Source organism: Pollicipes pollicipes, unplaced genomic scaffold, assembly GCF_011947565.3.
Source record: "Pollicipes pollicipes isolate AB1234 unplaced genomic scaffold, Ppol_2.1 Scaffold_2180;HRSCAF=2547_pilon_pilon_pilon, whole genome shotgun sequence".
Lineage (NCBI taxonomy): Eukaryota > Metazoa > Arthropoda > Thecostraca > Pollicipedomorpha > Pollicipedidae > Pollicipes > Pollicipes pollicipes.
Genome location: NW_023596066.1, coordinates 1 through 19349, shown reverse-complemented (window position 1 = coordinate 19349; position 19349 = coordinate 1). Strand labels below are relative to the sequence as shown.

General features: G+C 43.3%; 1 non-coding gene across 1 annotated transcript; it reads right to left on the bottom strand.

Moving 5' to 3' along the window:
- Positions 1-662: 662 nt before the first annotated feature.
- On the bottom strand, positions 663-735 carry TRNAM-CAU (transfer RNA methionine (anticodon CAU)). Its single transcript has one exon. It is a non-coding gene; the product is annotated as a tRNA-Met (tRNA).
- Positions 736-19349: the final 18614 nt, after the last annotated feature.

The following is a 19349-nucleotide window of genomic DNA, read 5'->3' as shown; positions in this document are numbered from 1 at the left end:
TCGCAGTGCTTGCAGTCCAGACAACCCGATTTCGAGTTCCATCCCCAAGGAAGACTTGACTACCCATTAATGCGTATCTTATGAGGGAATTAAAGATCAAGAATACGATGTCAATGGCCCACGCCATTTTAACCCGTGGACAAGATAGTTAACGTGCGCGATCTGTGCAATAATTTCGCAGTTAATCTAGTTCGCGACTTAATCTCGCAGCTTTTGATAACTTTTTGATGCCGACTCAGCGGACTGGAATTATTTCTCATTTATGGTCGGTGAACTGAACCGATGCTCATCCAATTCGTTCTTTCGACCGCAGCGACGAAATATCAGCGATGTGGCAGCTCCCCAGGCAAGCAGATACCACCCTGAATACCCACGAACCGTCGTGTCTGACCCAGGCCGCACCTCCAGCTAGCTGAACGGCAAGGTAGGATTCGCGCACGCGAACGAGAACCCTCTTGAGTTGACATCGCGTCCCGGAAGAGTCTTGGAACAGAAGCCGAGCCAAATGCGAGAAAGCGCCAAGGCGCTGGGCGTCGTGAAGGACTTTCACGGTCTCAGTTGAATGAGGTGTGCGTTACGTAAGGGATGGGTTGCGATGTGGTGGTAGGCTTTCTGAATGACGTCATATGAGGAACACGAAGATATTTGCGCGTCTTAAAACGTGCCCCGGGTGAGGATCGAACTCACGGCCTTCAGATTATGAGACTGACGCGCTGCCTACTGCGCGACCGAGGCCTGAGATGCGCAAAATCAGTGGTGTGGGGGGGGGGGGGGGATTATCGCAGCACCTAATGTTCGTAACCTCTAATGTATCACAACACCTAATGTTCGAAACACCTAATGTATCACAAGGCCTAATGTTCATAACCTCTAATATATCATAACCCCCAATGTATCATAACCCCTAATGTTCGTAACTCCTAACGTATCACAAGGCCTAATGTTCATAACCTCTAATATATCATAACCCCTAATGTGTCACTACACCTAATGTATCATTAGGCCTAATGTATCAAATCACCTAATGTTTCACAATTCCTAATGTATTGCAACTCCTAATATATCACAACACCTAACGTATCGGAACGCCTAGTGTATCATAACCACTAATGTTTCATAGCGCCTAACGTATCGTTACGCCTAGCGTTCATAACCTCTAATGTATTGCAACTCCTAATGTATCATAATGCCTAATGTGTCAAAACACCTAGTGTATCATAACCCCTAACGTATCGTAACCCCTAATATCAGCTGACGACGCTGGCGAGGGCGGGCGATTTTCAACCCTTTTGACCGCATCTGAACTTCCACTGAAGTCTACCAGATTATGCGGGCGTTTGTGGCGCATACAGTACTGGAAGGCGAGGCAAGGTGGGCGGTGTCCGATAACTCATTCCTGATTCTTATCATGCTCATTTTTGTGCTTTCCAGGCTGATGGGCTCTGAGAAGTGTAATGGAGTAATAAAATATAAGAATGGATTGATGGAAAATCCGTTCTCAGCGCCCATTGTTTGATGCGCATAAGGAAAGTAGATGGTGACATGGAAGTGAGGTAGCTGGAAGGCAGGGAGCTGGTTCATCAGTATTTGAACCTGAGTCACGCTTGTCACAGTTCTTGCACGGCTGAATGATCAGTATTTGAACCTCAGCCATGCTTGTCACAGTTCTTGCATGGCTGAAATCTGTTCTCAGCACTCCTTGTTTGAAGTTCATAAAGAGAAGTAGAGGGTGACACGAAAGTGAGACAGCTTGAAGACGGAAATGGTTAATCATTGTTTGAATCTGAGTTGAAGACAGGGAAATGGTTAATCACCATTTGAACCTGAATCACACTTGTCACAGTTCTTGCATGGCTGAATGATCATGGCTGATGAATGATCTGAATCCCAGTCATGCTTGTCACAGTTCTTCCATGGCTGAATGGTGGGTGCTGGTGCATACATTCCGTGCTTTTGGCATACGCCCAGTTTCAGCAACCCATTGCATTGAGTTTTTTTTTGACAATCCCCCTCCCAGCCTCATGTTAACTTGAAATGGGAAGTCATTCCTCCCATGGAAACAATTATAAGTCATCAAAAAACCTTTCTTTAAATTCTAACATCAAAGAAGCAAAGTCATGTGGTCAAAACGTGTGGAAAAATCGGGTCTTGGGGGCATATCAGTTCGGCACTGCCATGTGAACTTCTAGCCAATTTTCAAAAGTGATACCCCTAGCATATAACATGGCTAAAACTTACCAAGTTGGACGAAAAGCGTGGAATGATAAGTGGGTCACTATCAGAAGCCCTAATGTTTGTAACCACTAATGTATAATAGTGCCTTATGTATCAAAACCGATAATGCTTCATAACATCTGGTAGCATGGTGGGTACTGGTGCAGACAGTCTGTTTTTCAGCAGACAGCCCGGTTTTAATAACCCATTACATGGGATTGGGCTCATTTTACTACCTGGGGTAATGTTTCAGTAGTTATTGAGGTAGGATTTGAGGAATGCTGGTGTCAATCATATTATGTGTTGATTGTATAGATCAACAACACGTAACGTGTCCCTGAGAACATGTCCCTGAGAAGCGCATATATATATATATATATATATATATATATATATATATATATACATATATATATCTATCTATCTATCTATCTATCTATCTATCTATCTATCTATCTATCTCTATATCTATATCTATATCTATATCTATATCTATCTATACATGGATATATATATATATATATATATATATATATATATATATATATATATATATATATCTATATCTATATATCTATATATCTATATATATATATATATATATATATATATCTATCTATCTATCTATCTATCTATCTATCTATCTATCTATCTATCTATCTATCTATCTATCTATATCTATATCTATATCTATATCTATATCTATACTATATATATATATATATATATATATATATATATATATATATATATATATATACATATATATACAGATATATATATACCTATATATATATCTCCTCTCCTCTTCCCTCTCCCTCTCCCTCCCTCTCCCTCTCTCCTCTCTCCTCTTCGCTCTCCAGAAAAGAAAGACTCGGCCCGTCTCTCTCTCTCTCTCTCTCGCTCTCTGCTCCGCGATCTCTCTCTCTATCCTCTCTCCTGCTCTCTCTCTCTCTTCTCTCTCTCTCTCCTCCTCTCTCTCTCTCTCTCTCTCTCTCATGTCATATATGCATATCATATACATATCAATCATATATATATATATATATATAATCAGATAGTCATCATATCATATCATATCATCATATCATCATATCATATCATATCATATATCATATATCATGTTGTGGACGCCACGCCTTCGCCATGGATGTCACCGAGTGTTCGGCCCCACTCTTCAGATGTAACAAATGCTACCTTTGGAACTGTCTTTTTACGAAGATAGGCCGAAGTTTCGTTTCCATGCTTTTTAAGCATACCGTAGTGATGTTTGAACCACTCCGATTTTAACGCAGCTATGGGCGCATCTTGCGTCCCTATACCGAACTCACGAATGAATACCTCCTTCGCACATCTGTCCTTCTCTGTTGGTTTCAGCTCGTTGAATTTGCCGCCAAATCGGACAGATGAGATGTCCTTGATGAGTTTACCGGTCCTCTCTGCATCTGAGTGAGATCGACACATGAGCAGGGCTATTTCAATCAGCTCGATTATGTCCGGAATGTCAACGTGGAGATTGGAACTGGCGTTCAGAAATTCACGACGCACAGCTGGTATACCAAGAATCTTTGCACCTTTTGATTACATGAACCATTCCATCCTCAACCGGACGTGTTCTGCGACGCGCATTTTGAAGACAGCGTACTGCTCTTCCACACAAAGACAGCTTTGTCCCGAGCATGATAAAGCGTGTTGTCTTGGAAAATGCAGGTTGCTGTGATGACACAAATAATCCATTAGAGCTCTAACTCGCCCGCTTCTAAAGCGTCTCAAGGCTCAGAAATCGCGGAATGGGTAGGAAGTGACAAAGATATCAGTCATCTCAATTTCGACCTTAGTGACGTCCAGATAATCGCCGCACCTGGCTAACAGGGCTTCAGCTAGGGCCATCTGCCTCTCCTTGGCCAGATTTAAAGCTTCTGCCAGTAAAGACTGGTAGGTACAACCAGTACGAGCTCTGCGTCCATGAGATCTGGTTAGCATGGCCACTTGCTCAAAATCGAACCCCTTAAATTTTCCAACACAAAAATCTGGTCCGTGCCCACGCAGCAGCGGATTCGCATTGCGATTGTCTTTCGCCTGCAGGAGACTTACGCGACATTCCGCAAAAGCCTTGCGGTCGTCCCACAATAAATAGTTCGCCTTTTGGCCAATCTTGCCTATCTTTCTGGCGATCTCCAGCGTGAACGTCAACACTAACGCAGTAGGAATGAAATCAATGTCGCACAGAACAGTCAGGGCACCGAGCTTGTCTGGATCATTGCCGGGTCGGGAAGGATCGTTCTCGATCGTCATCACCACCTGCCCGAACTGGTTCGTCACCGACTAAATAGATTTCACGGTATACTCGACAAACCTGTTTTTTACGGTTCTCTGCGGGGTCCGAAACGCACCATCGATGCGTCTTGCAAGACGTAGCACTTTAGGTTACCGGTCAATCGCATGAACAATGGCATCCAGATCTCTGTGTAGAAATTTGCACGCCCATGAGAACTCGTTTAACCAGAATACACTGTCGAACCACTTTTCCACCTTATGAGCTCTGTCAATCAGGTGTATAAAGGCTTCATTGTCGAACATGACGCGCCACCTGGCAGCCACACCTGCGTCTAGTCCGGCATACACCTGAACTCCGCCTCTTTATCTGAACTCATAGTCAAACACATTCTATCACTATCATAATGTGTTGTCTGGAGCACCAGTCACCTGCTGGAAGGGCACCAATACCACCACCAAGAGCATGGCTGCCCATAAAACCTTTACAAGCAGTGTGCAGAAAACACAATGCACCATGCGTCATACTCACAAGCGATGACAAGACAATGTTTCCTGTAAGGGGAAAGCCAGAAGGGTAAATGCTCATTAACCACCATAGACAAAATAGTGAAATGCCTCATCTCTTTGAAGGCTCTTACCATCTGAATGATCCCCTGGAAAGTATTTTTAATATATTACCTAAGATTGATTTTCTTGAAATACCTTTCAACCAACATATCACGAGTTACACCACAACATATCTACCAATTCCTGGAAAGATCGGCATACAGCAGCCTGCACTTGATAAAAACACAAGCACATTCTTGTCTCTGTGTCTCTGTGTCTCTGTGTCTCTGTGTCTCTGTCTCTGTCTCTGTCTCTGTCTCTGTCTCTCTCTCTCTCTCTCTCTCTCTCTCTCTCTCTCTCTCTCTCTCTCTCTCTCTCTCTCTCTCTCTCTCTCTCTCTCTCTCTCTCTCTCTCTCTCTCTCTCTCTCTCTCTCTCTCCAATGGCTGCAAAAGTCCTCAACTTAGAGGTACAAATATTTAGGGATACAATTTTCCATACTTGTACCTAAGTCTAGACCCAAACAGCAGCGGTCATCGTTATAACTTCCATAGCCAAAACACATACTTACAGGCATGATGCAGCTCCAGGTATCACCTGATGTCTGATAAGGTCTGGAACCACCAGTATGAAAAAAATTAAAATGGTGCCACCTTCAACAGTACTACAACACATATTCAAAACTAGCTATGAGACATCAAGGGCTGCAACTTCAGCATACTGAGGTTAGTTCATAATAGCCAGCACCAATATCTACACAACCCATAACTTATACTGCAAGGAACATTGGTTTAGGGTATGTGTCAATAAAAATATACAGTTAGAGGTTAATAACAAAAAGTTATACACATGCATTCACAGGTGCATCAAACAAAGCTCATTTACATATCATTACCTATGTACATGCAAACTTGCACAATATCAAAATGATAAATCAGATGCATCCTCTGCTTACTGAGAAACTGAATTGTGGACAACCACTTTGCATGACATCCTGTTTTTTAATGACTCTTAGGCAGCTGCAGTTGACTATGAAAGCCTTATGTGTGTGACATCACTAACATGTAGTCCGTGAGACATTTACAGAATTAATATAAACATACCAAAAGTGTTCCTCTTCCTATCCTTCTCTTTCCGCTCTTCTCCTCTTTCAGTTCCTCCCCTGCTCTTTCTGTCACTCTTCTCCTTCCACTCCTCCACTTCTGCTCCTCCTCTCTTCCTGCACCTCCTGTTATCCCTCTCCTCTTCTCCAAGTCCCCTATGATCCTATGCAGGGAAAATTTTAATAGTGTTACTGCAGGATCTTATGCCTGACAGCAAGGAACATGACAGCCTTGCCGCCTGTCAGGTTACAGCAATTATAACCACAGGCTGAAAACAGGTCATCCTCATATTTGATCCCACATGGGAAACCCAAACCTAGCATAAGTGTTGTATATAGATACCTTAGTACCTACCTACCTACCCACCATGCTGTACGTAGAGCAGGTTATAACGAGGTGATTTTGCACAGGCCTGCAGAGGTACACATTTATAGATCAGCTCCTAGGCGTTTATTTACCTTTTTTGGAATAACTTGATAGCGGTCCAAAACTAAATCCCAAGCAACTTTAGAAGTGTGGATGCATGCTGTGTGAAAATTGAAGATAACCAATTCCACTTTGCCTCACTGAATACCTCAAACTCGCAACCACGATGCACATAATCCCAAACAGCTGCACTCACCCTCCGCCCTCCTCACTCCCACCACATCAAGACAAAGAACACCCCCGCCCTCCTGGCGCACTCCCAGACATTGTGATGGCATTCTACCACTCGTCAATGGGCCAACCAAGTACAAGTACCACGGGTCGCTCCTGAAATGACAGGCTGTGATGAATAGTCTAAGAAAAGCCGTTCATCCGGTTGCACCAACACAACTTGTTAAGTTTGCGGTAGAAAAATCATAGAGCTTTACAGCCATGCATTTCAAGTTGTAATTTGCCACCTACAAATATATTTTATCTTCTGGTGGCGTAAGACTACGCCGAGATAATACGGTACCTACACTACAAATCGATAGATATTTCTCATTCTAAGGCATATCATGTTATTTCATCACCCTCTGAGAGCGACCCGTGTCTGGGCGATACCAAAACACGTCAATTTTTCAATAAAATTTGGCCAACTTTGCCAAAAACTTGCTGTTCTCCGGCTTGTACTCCGGCTTGTTCTCCCCGGGTCTCCCCATGGGCCCCATTGTGAGAATGCAACCAAGTGCTGCGATTTTTTCCCACCGGGTATGGACCATCTCTATCTTACAAGTACAGGTACTGGTTGAGCCTGGAGACGTGATACCGTTGTTAAATGAGTAAGATGTCCTAGAATCTTCAAAGACCGGTATTTACCGATTTCTTAAGAACTGGTTGACTTACTATCAGTTACACAATAGTAATGATAAGTTTTGGAATGCTGCATGCCACAAACTCGCATTTTGGGAACGTAAATTCCGATGACATTTAAGAACCCAAAAGAAGCTGCTACCACCAAAAGTCCCGCCACAAATGTCATATTTGGATGCCATTTAATGTCATGATTTTATCTTAAAAATGCCGATATGTGGTGTGTTTGAACGCTATGATTTTCAATTAAATTGCAAGTTGGATGGTGGTTGGTGGCTGGTATGGCGGGAGCAGAAATGAAACAAGCGCTTTGAAAAGGATGTTTAATGCTGCAATATTTTGGAATTTTCCCACCAAACCGTTCGCAAAATGCACGTCCTTTGGTAAAATCGCTAACATGCTTTCTTAATATGAGGTAAGTTAAGAGCATAGTTGGCATCCTGGACTTCTTGCTCTGCGAGTCTTTTAATGGTCTAGCTAAAATCGATGGGCCATCGGTGATTTTGGTGCTGCTAGTGGTTTTCTGGTCAAACGAATATTGTTGTAGGTGTCCTTTTGTTGCGACACTTCACTGCCTGAAAATGCACTCGTGGGTCGCAGGACCGTGGGCTGCCGCAAGTTTCGGGTACGGGGGGCCATGTGTTCGTCGCGTCGTGGGAGCCGGCGCCGTGACATGTTTGTCCGTTCCTTGAAAAAGGCATTGGCAGGTGTGTACGTCGTGGAGAATGCGGCCTTACTTACTCAGGTGCGCCATATATTTTCCCAACAGGTAATGACATGTGAGGTATGTGGTAGCGGTAGGTACTTAAAACAAGCACATTTTATATTTCAACTCACTTCATTTCCACAGAAGTAACTCACATGAGTTATCATCACCCTTCAGGAGTTGCATAGGCTTGTACAAGTGCATCTAACCCATGCAATACAACGATGAAGGACACTGACATGAACGCCCTGGATTGGCCAGCTCCTGCAAGATTGCAGATGCTTGTTTCCATTTCTTGGTGCTCTATATGTTTGGTCCCAAGAAATGAAGAAGTGATAACTCACTTTATGAAAGCAAAGTTCATGCGCCCTCCTGGCTATAAATAAAGTAAAACTGTCTGCATTGGTACTGATACTCAGGCTCATACATTTGCAATGGTGCATTTGCTTTGTGGGGCGGACTGCAGCGTTTGCCTGGAGTACAAAAATTGTCGTTCTTGCCAGTCAAGAGCCTGGAGTACAAAATTCCCTGGTGCCACATCCACCAGAGAACGGAGGTTTTTCCACACTGCTATTAATTGCTTTGCCTCCAATCACTTTAAACGCTGCATCTACCATACGTTTCCGCTACGCCACGGCGATGGAGCCAGCAACGGCGGGGGCCAATGACACAGGGCACCAGTGACGTCATTGCCCTGTGCTGAGTCGCACGGGATTCCACCAATAAGAAATTCAATGATGCCTGTCCCCCCTCCAGTGTTTCACCCGCCAGCTGACATTGCCAATGTCCGACGAGCGCAGAAAAAAACAAATTATGATATGGATCATTATAAATACGGCGGTTTGTACACAAAAACAAACGAAACGTATCGGAAGTGTCAAGGAACAGAACATTAGGTTCCCCAATAACAGCAATCAAGTACATTTGTCATTGTATTCACCGTGCGTGTTTAAGTTTTAAGCAGAAGTAAACAAACAGAATATTGGCACTGTAATCGCAACCAGCGAAAGAGGCTCAGTGAACCAGCATAATACTAGTGTTCTGTTACCATGAAAGACACCTATATCCTGCTCACAGACATGGGATTCATGCATCGCTCACACCCGGCGATGGCTGTCCTTGTTTGGCGTCAAGGTGAATATCGCCGCCCGCCCGCAGTTTGATAGGATGAGTCTGCTTGCTTTCACTTGCATGAGTAGAAACTACACCTAAACGTAAGACATTTCATAACCTATTAGGACAGCCATTTCATCCTTGCAGTGACTTGGATGCCAGTAGGCATGCTCACGGAAAATGGTCACCTCCGTATCATTACCCTCCCACCCCCTCAACGCGTGAGCACAAGACAACGCAAGATTTCGATCGGATCGGTGCGGCGGCCAAGGTCACTTTAAGTGATGGGTAATAGCGTAAAGGAATAAATTTACTGCACGCTTGGCTGCACGGGCCATACGCGGAGAAAGATATGATTAAATCCATCAACACCATCACTGGGTTGCTTCCTCTGAGCGTTGTGTTCTGCGAGCTTGTTTGTCCTCCCACTTCCCTTGAGAAGCTGCTTATTTTGCCCCGGGGGATTCTTGCGAGCCTCCTCCTGTGAGCTTCGTGTCCACAATCCATTTTTGCTACTGGCATTGCCTAAAGCTTACGTTCACGTTTTCTACAATGGGGAAGGCCATCGTTGATTTGTAGTTGTGATTTGTACTTTTAATCATACAAATGCTCCACTGCTGGAAAATCAGCTGGCCTTTGTGAAACATAAACAAACATACCACGGCACGGTTGTAGAAATTATCGAGATTTCCAGATTTTCGTGTGTGGCTTTGTAGATTTATAATTTATAGTTGTGGTCTGCATCTTTCTGCTTTCTGAAACACACTTTCACAAATACACATACAAATTTACAAACTACAATACAAATGTACGAAAAACTACCTTGATGAGAAAGGCTACAGGTTGCGCTGTCACCCGCAAAGTGAAGGGAAATGCCAGGATGGATTTTATCGAACAATTCATTGATCATTATGTTGGAAAGCATAGGAGAAATACAATCACCTTGTGGGAGTCCGTTTCCTAAGAAATGAATAACGGAAACAGCTGATCGACACCACACACGAAACGGCCTTCACTCTGAGGGAAATCCAACGAGGTAGTGTGCTAAATTTCCCTTAAATCCTAGCTTGCACGGCTTGACAATAAGTACTGGTTTGAATGTCATATCATACGCGCGATTAAAGGAAATGTTCCACAACTGAAGATATTGAGGTACGCATCATATATGATGGGAAAAGCTTCCTTGTAACTATTGGTAGGCTTTCAATGTTCAAAAACGACACTAGGCACCAGAATTTCAAAGTTTGAAAAAATGCGCCCCATTACATCATTGTTTGATGGCGTCATGCAATGGTTTTGTGACGACAGCAATACCTGGCAGCATCTGGCAGCCAGACCTAAAGAATACCTCGAAACGCACTAAAGCTGACGCCAACCGGCCATTGTCGCCGCGGGGGCTGTGCTGGGAGGCGGGTTATAGGGTGGTTAGTTTGTATATCTTTTGGCTTGCTTTTGGCCGTGAGTTTTGTTGGACTGTTTGACATACGCACCGTAGCAATCGCCAGCTTTCATGGCAGATTGTTAACATGAAAGCACGATATGCTGCGATGCTGCTGTTGCTGTTATGCTGTTGATGATTTTGTCAATACTTTATTGTCGACCCATCGTTGCCTGCAGTGCTATAGTCCTGACATTGATATGGTGTGATGGGCACAGTAGTTACTTTCTTTATTGTTGATACCTTGAAATGCGGTGCCATGCAAAAATTTATAACTTTGTAACGGTGCTATGAAGTGATTGCCAAAGCATTGCTATTGCTATGGTAAAGATGGTAAGGTTGGGCTACCATGAATGTTTTTATTAGGATTATTTATGTAATTAATAGTTAACCCTAATACAACCATTGGGTTGCAATGGCATTCTTGCTGTCGATAGTGCTTTGACATTACTAAATCAGTTGTTACCAGTCATTTATAAGTTATAAGCCGCTGTATCATAGGCTTGACATAGAGTAGTCAACCAATGTGGCACATTGTATAACGCCACGGGTCAACAGCTGTGGCAATACCTCAGTGCTGTACTGTGGCATGACATAATGAACAATGATATGGGTTTTGTACTGCAATCCATGTTGCTTTCATAATAAATTCCATCATGAAAATATGGGTAGTGTCCTCTCTTGTATTGACTCCCGATCTGACATATGGCTGACCAAAAACACAGGATGCAATATATAAATTACTTTCAGCACAGCAGACCACCTAGAAGTGGCATCACTTGCTCAGCTTGTTTTGGGAATCAACAAAACGTAGGTGAGAAAAATGCAAAAAACATCTTCCGCTTCCGCAGTCATGCAACATGCGACAGCCATCAGGGTGGTTTACTAAAAAATAACGGGAAAATTTTACATGTGGTGAAATAACGCTGTTTTATGCTGACTTTGCACAAGGCTGGAAACATGATAAGTGCATGTAGTTATGGTTGGATGGGCAAAATGCAAGGAAGTGATGAAGCCGCCAGTGCACACAAGGATCATGATGAAAGTATTATTGGTGCTATCCAAAACACCAACAGCAATACCTCTCCACCTTTCTCAGCACCCAGCATCTAACGCAAGTTACAGTGATTATGGCATTAATGACTCACAATCAATGCTCGCCTGCATACAAAATTAGTGAAGACAGCACAACGTGCATCAGTAATACTACAACTCCATATTTTCAGAATTATCTAGAGAAAGAAAATTTGCAAAGCCATATACTATGAGCCGATACTGAGCATGTGCATTAATGAGCTGCACGCACCAGCCCCTACTGCTAAAATGAATTGCTGATATAATGCCACACCATGGATTAATTACATGCTGCAATATCTCCATAGGTTCAAAATGTTGACAAAATCAAATGGAGTACCAGGTTGCCTTTGTACACGCCTGTAAGAAAAGTGCTAGTACTTTTCTTAGTTTGCCAGAGTTCCTTGGTCACACTGAAACACAAACATAAAGGTATCACAGGTATCAATCACACAGGTATCCATAACATCACATTTATCACACAGTAATATCACAGTCACAATAACACAGGTATCAATAATCACGGTTTATTGGAAATCAGTAGACTTAAAGAACGCCAAAACAATGTTCTCTTTCAGAAATACCAGCCTCGCACGCACACTACCCATCACATCAAGATCAATATAAGCCACTGGCATACACCATCAGTGATCACACACATTTCAAGCCCCCGATTCACACCCTTTTGTTAAATAAGTGTGGTCTCACACTTGCACAGCCGGCGAAACTATAAAATTGCAGGTTTTCTCGCAATTTCCGCACAGATTTTCAGTCATGACACCGCATTTCACCGTGACCTCCCTTGAAAACAAAGGCCCAGCGGGGCTTCATGGTAATGCGGCTCAAGAGGTTGCACTCGTAGAATACAATTTTTTATTCAAGGTTTAAATTTGTGGTACAATATGTGAAATATTAAGTGAAATACACATATATATATATATATATATATATATATATATATATACCTCTGTCTCTGTCTCTGTCTTGTCTGTCTGTCTCGTCTCTGTCTCTGTCTCTGTCTCTGTCTCTTGTCTCTGTCTCTGTCTCTGTCTCTGTCTCTGTCTCTGTTCTGTCTCTTGTCTCTGTCTCTGTCTCTGTCTCTGTCTCTGTCTCGTCTCTGTCTCTGTTCTGTATCTGTCTCGTCTCTGTCTCTGTCTCTGTCTCTGTCTCGTCTCGTCTTGTCTCTGTCTCTGTCTCGTCTCTGTCTCTGTCTCTGTCTCTGTCTATCTTGTCTCTGTATCTGTCTGTCTGTCTCTGTCTCTTCTCTGTCTCTGTCTCTGTCTCTGTCTTGTCTCTGTCTCTGTCTCTGTCTCTCTCTCTCTTCTCTCTCTCTCTTCTCTCTCTCTCTCTCTCTCTCTCTCTCTCTCTCTCTCTAACTGTAATGTTTCCCTTACTTCATATTGCCTTGCTAACCCATAAACCCGTGCAAGGTTCTGTGCTCCGGTACACAAGGCGCCAACCGGGCTGTCTGTAAGAGATACGTCAGTACAAGAAAAAAACGCCAGCACAGGGAAAAAGACGGATTTCCGTCGCGTCTCCTTTTTTATGACTTTCGAGACTATCCGTTCTTGGGGTGCCGTACCTTTTTTGCAAACAGTGGCGTTCGTTCTTCTTTGACCTATGGCCTAGAAAGAAAGAAAAATGCCCCGTTCACGACGAGTGCCGCACAACCCGAAAGTGCTCACGCTTAGGTTCAGGGAGCTAGAATCGCTATTAAACTAGGGTAGGAGCGAAAAATTCCATCGCAAAAAGATCGTGCGGAAGTGAAAAAATCAATTCACAAAATGATTGAAACTTATGAGCTCGTGACTGATGCCTCAGCAAACAAAGACATCTGTTTCAAGTTTGGCTATGGACGTAACATCAGGAACCTGACAAAACTATTCGTTTTTAGCATCTTAGGCCATTAAGTGGGACGGAATGCATTAACATGCTTTCTTAGGCACCACAAATATTGAATGAGCAAATTACGTTGATCTAAGGTCAGGTATGCTGGTCAGACCAAGGTCAAAACCAACCTGATTTATTACTCTGGGACTTGCTGTATGGGATAGCTTCTGGTGCTCACTTCGAATTACTGACAGCAGGAATCGCATTTATGCATCTTAAACTGACTCTTAGAGGTCAGAACAGGCCGTTGACCTAAGATGACCTGGTTCGGACGTTTTGTTTTAGGAACATACTGCCTAGCGTAATCTTTGTCGCTTATTCAAATGCAAAAAGCAGAGCAGTTTTGTATCATTTTGGTCACCAATTACCTTCAAAGGGTCATACAAGGTCAATGACCCACAATGAGCTCATGACGTTTTGCTTAGAAACAGTTGCCTAGGTTCTGGGGGCGCTTTGGAGACAACCTGGAATTTGACCTTGTTTGACCTTATTTGACCTGAAGGTCATTCACCTAGGAAGCTGAAACCTTAACCTAAGTGAGTTCACGTATAGATCAAGACACCTGTAAGTTTGGTGTATTCTAGCTTTCTTAGTTTCCGAGATCTAGAGGGGGGGGGGGGCGTCAAATTGAACCCTCCCCCACCCGAGCGAAGGGTATCTAGCAGGCCAACCGGGCGCGTGTTAAAGCATCGCAATTTCATGACAGTATTATGAGCATAACAAATTATAACCACCAATAATTTGACGCTGCACTTTTCAGTTCCCTTAACAGCACTCTCAAACAAAACAAAGCAAAGGAATTCAATGACAAAATAACAACTGAAAGTTCAACAAGCATAAAACATTCAAACATAAAACCTTGGCCCCCTACACATCAGCCCATCACCAAGTCACACACCACAATAGACATACTTCTGGTTTCTGTTAATATGGGGTCAGGGAAAACAAACATTTTGTCACTGCTTCTTACAAAATACCAATGCTTGTTTCCATGAAAGTAGCCCATGCCTAACCTAAAGCGGCCTTACATCATGTCATCCTGTATAACCTGTCTGTATCACAGCAGCAGTTGTGGGTTACTGATTCTGCACAATTACTATCGCCACTTGCCATGCACTTGACCAACTTACCTAACTTAGAAGTAGCCCACTATGATGAACATCATCTCAACTCACCTATCTGTTGGCAGCAGCACTTGTGATAAAAACATGATATTTAAAGCTAGTTTTGGCTCGTTTCAACTTGCATTTCATATGTTGTATGCTTGTTGACGTCAGACAAACGTTGGCAACACACAAATCAAAACACTTTAAATCACTTTGAACAGCTTATTTTGATTGTCATGGTTAACCTATGTCAAGGGTAATAATGGGTATACTCCACAAAACAATCTCTCTTCTAGGAAATAACGTAGCTTTTAGATCACCATGCCAGTATTGCTGCTTGCCTTTTCAGCTGCAGCAAATACATTCATTTGGGCTTGTTTATTCATACTTAATGACAAAGTTTGAGATACTGCCTTTGCATTTTAAATGGGGTGGTCTGACTATTTGTTACATACCAATATTCCACTCGTATTATAATTGCTATGCAGCTTACAGTATCACTGTGTTAAAAAAACAACTGCTATCAACCTCGTATTGGTTGCACACCCAGTTATGTCATTTGCATTCAGCTGATTTCGTTTATACGTGTCGCCGGCTCAAAACAGCTCCGCATCTGGACCGCATGTCCGAAACAACATGTGGCAGTCAGGATGATGATCACTCTAAATTGTGGTAAAGGCCGACTTTATTGGATGCGAGGCATGGTACAGTAATCCGGCTTGTGTTGAGAATATGTGGCCATACACAGCTGTTTTGTCCCCGGGTATGGCCAGGGGACGTACCAATAACGTCTTTGAGAGCCTTTTCGTTCCAAAAAACACCTTAGTAGCCTCCCACCCACCGTCCCACAATTTTCTAGGATTGAACGCAAACCAAAAACTATCTCAGCCATCACACAATTGTACTACAGAGCTACCCACATTCAGGGTAATCGTATGGACCAATCTAACCCCAGCGCAATCTGGATTCGTGTTGGGGAACAGGCCCTCCGTGATCCTCTGGGCCAGGCTATGAGTAATGCCAGGTTGGTTGTTGGATTAGTCATTTCCAGCAGTAGTAACAATCTTTTCAGGGTATGGAATGAAAGAGAAGGACAACGGTGGGGCTAGGATACACGCGCCTGGGGCCATACCCACCGAACCTTAGCTCGCGCAGGGATCCCATCTGCGGCGTATGCGCGGGCGTCCAGTCGAGATCCCCTCCGGGTGGCCTCTTGGCCCCACTCGTGACTGGCGCCCGCAGTCTACCCCGGACAAGCGGGATGTCGTGAGGATGCAGGATGAAGCAAGAGATTGAGAGTGTTCGATGTTATATGCCAGTCACATTTTTCATAGTACAATGTTTCTGCGACTTACCACAGCACTTACCACACAACACACTGTTCATGTGTTCACACCCAGCACTTGCCGTTCTTTAGATATTTTGCCCCTGATATAGATTAAACTTCATGTATGTCATGTTACACGTTTAACTACGGCTCAAGAACATTCACAAAATTCGCTGAAGAAAGATTACGAAAGATTACGAAAGAAGAAACGACCCACGACGCCATCTCGTGCAATCGCAATATCCTTGAACCAGTAAACAGATGCCTCCTCGGTGGCCCAGTAGCTAATGCCACACGCCAGCGAATAGCCCATGCTTTTCGCGTTTCAAGTTATCATGCAAGACAAAAAGCACGATAAGTGACAGCCCTTTTAAAAATATCGTGAAACTTCAAATTTCCACTTCACACCGCCATCTGCCGGGCAAAGCGCGTACTTCTGGTGCCCAATTCACCATCCCGGGCCAACGTAGTGGAAGATTGCATTCGGTTGGCATGACTTACCATGTGCGTTTCCCAGCAGGGGTGTAGCTTTCCATTCAGTTGGGTGTGATTTAGCTCCCACCCCACTCGACCCCACTTGTGATTCCGCAACTTTGGAAACAACGTGGGTTAAATCCGAAAAAAACCACTTAGTTGACTATTTGGGGGCAGGTGGCGTCTTGCTTTCACTGCTTGCCCCTCCCAAAACTCATTCGGCAAAACTTTACCCCTGGCTGGAAGTTGTAAGCATCAGAAATGGCAAAGTACAAGTGCCACACAAACTCACTGAGTACAGGAATGGACGGCTGATAAATTCGCCGAGACTTCACCTCAGTTCGCGGTCTATAGGCGGCAGCACTGAAAAAGACATGCAGATATGAAATGACTGGGTGCTTGGTGGGCACATTGACGCATTCATACTAAATCCTGCGAGACAGGCGACTAACAAAATTAACAGTCATTCAACAAAATAGAAATGAGTACATTATTCATATCAACCACGCATCAACCAGACATCGGCGATCATCAGATAAGTATGAAATTTTATCATCTTACAGACCTGTGTTCGATACAATTTTTCTCGATTTACATACCAGGTTCAATGATGCCTCTGAATCAAACTGTACCGAAATTCTTAAATGGCCAACTGTGGTTCAAGAAGCTGTAATGAATATCGATCGAAGATCGCAGATAAAGCTGGCTTCGCGTTCTGCTGGCCGTGTCCTAGAAGTGCCGATTTTGGGTGTAAAGCAACACCCTATGAGGAGGATTTTTTCACTCCTTTTCCCCATAATTTATGTGAATTTTTTACTCCTGCCTGACATTGTCTAATTGCACATGCCAAACTCATATTTCCCTTTCTGAGGTTTTCAGATGTCCTACAAAGCTGAGCTCACCTGAAACCACCAAGCACAAGCAAGGCTCCACAGAACCTGGACACCTATGGCTATGTCCTGCCTCACCTAAATCTGAATCATGTCTATGCATGCACAGAGCAAAGGCGCCAGGTACCTTCAAGCCCAAGACTCCCAGGCGACTCCAGCCGCTTGCACGCATCAAGTTTGGTTTGCTTACAAAATGCATCACAATCGGCGGCAGTGTGCTACATGCAAGCTTTTCACGCATCCCCAATTGTGTTGTCTCACCACCACACCACGAAAGCAGAGCCTGGCGCAAACACCAGCAAGACCTGGTAGTGAATTTTGCTCCAGGTATTCATTTTACCCGAAGAAACTTGACGACTAAATTGCATCACTCCCGAAATGAAGGAGTGAAAAATACAAGAAATGTCTCCTAAATAAAATTTACAAGATGAATATCACAATTTGAACACTTATTTTAACAGCTTTTAAGACAAATCAGCTGATATCAAAAGTTTTCAAATAAAGTACAAGTATTTATAGTTATCTAACTACATTTGTTTTTCTCGGTATCATACGAGTGTGATAACACTTAATTCTTCCTTCCTTTCCCATTGCCTTTAGAGGTTCCATCTGTTGCTTTAAGTGTTGACCAATTTCTGTGCAAGATGCTCCAACTGCAAGTTTGCAAGTCTTTTGTACGTAAATTGGATTAATTCGCCAGCCGCCCAAATATGTTTGATATGCACCCGAGAGTGAACAATACAAAGGGAATGAAGGAGACAATTTGAACTACGGAACTTATTTTTACCGCCATTTTTGCCTGTTAAATCCTCGGTTAGCCATTTTTGGTTCATGGCGGCGCTCGATAATGATGGATCTAAGCCTTTCGAGTGTCTAACTCACCAGGCTACCTGACAAGGCTATCCTTTTGTTACCATATGGAGCTTTGGGACAGACCTGACGCAGCTAATACAGAAGTGTTGTATGGCGAAATTCTGCCCTCCGGAAATGTTTACCATGCACACCTCTGACTTGTTTCGCATTTTAATCTCGTAGGTAGGTGGATGTGATTGCTATTGATATTTGGGGGGTGAAATGGATGTCTCTGCCTGTCAGAAAACTGTGCGAACTGTGGTACTGACTTTTTGTTTTGGGGACCAGGAAGAAGTGTGCCCTGAAAAAGCCAGTAAGTCTCCTGTGGACCCAGTAATTGCTTACCTCACCTGCTTTCAACACACGATTTCTAACCGTAGTTAGCCATTTGCTGCTTTAATCCATCGAATTTTGTTAAGACAAATTGTGATGACACAAGGCATGCAATGGGCTTATTTCGTTCCACATTTTTGATTATTTGTCCCAAATTTCTTGAAGTGGTCCGACATGGTTGCTTTAACCAGATGGTTTCCCGAGTTGTCATGGTTTGCTGACTGGCAAATGACTCTACTGTATATATGCACTATATGTTTAGCGCTGGAATGCTCTAAGCTGCATAGCAATTATAATATGATGCAAATATCGGCATTAAGCAAATAGTCAGACCATTCCATTAAAAATATGAAGCCAACATCCCAAAGTATGTCATTAAATATGAGTTAACAAGCCTCAAAAGATGCCTTTGCTGCAGCTGAAAAAGCAAGCAGCAAAACTGGCATGGTCATCTAAAAGTTATGTTACTTTTGGAGAAGAGGGATTATTTTGGGGAGCATACCCATTATTGCCCTTGACAGAGGTCAGGCATGGCAATCAGAATAAGTTGTTCAAAGTGATTTAAAGTGTTTTCATTTGTGTGCCGTCAACTTTGTCTTATGTCAACAAGCGTACACAAGTGAACTGAAGAAAATGCAAGTTAAAACCAACCAAAAAATAAGCTTTATCCTGTTTTTATCATAACTGCTGCTGTCCGCAGATAGGTGAGTTGAGATGACTTTCAACATAT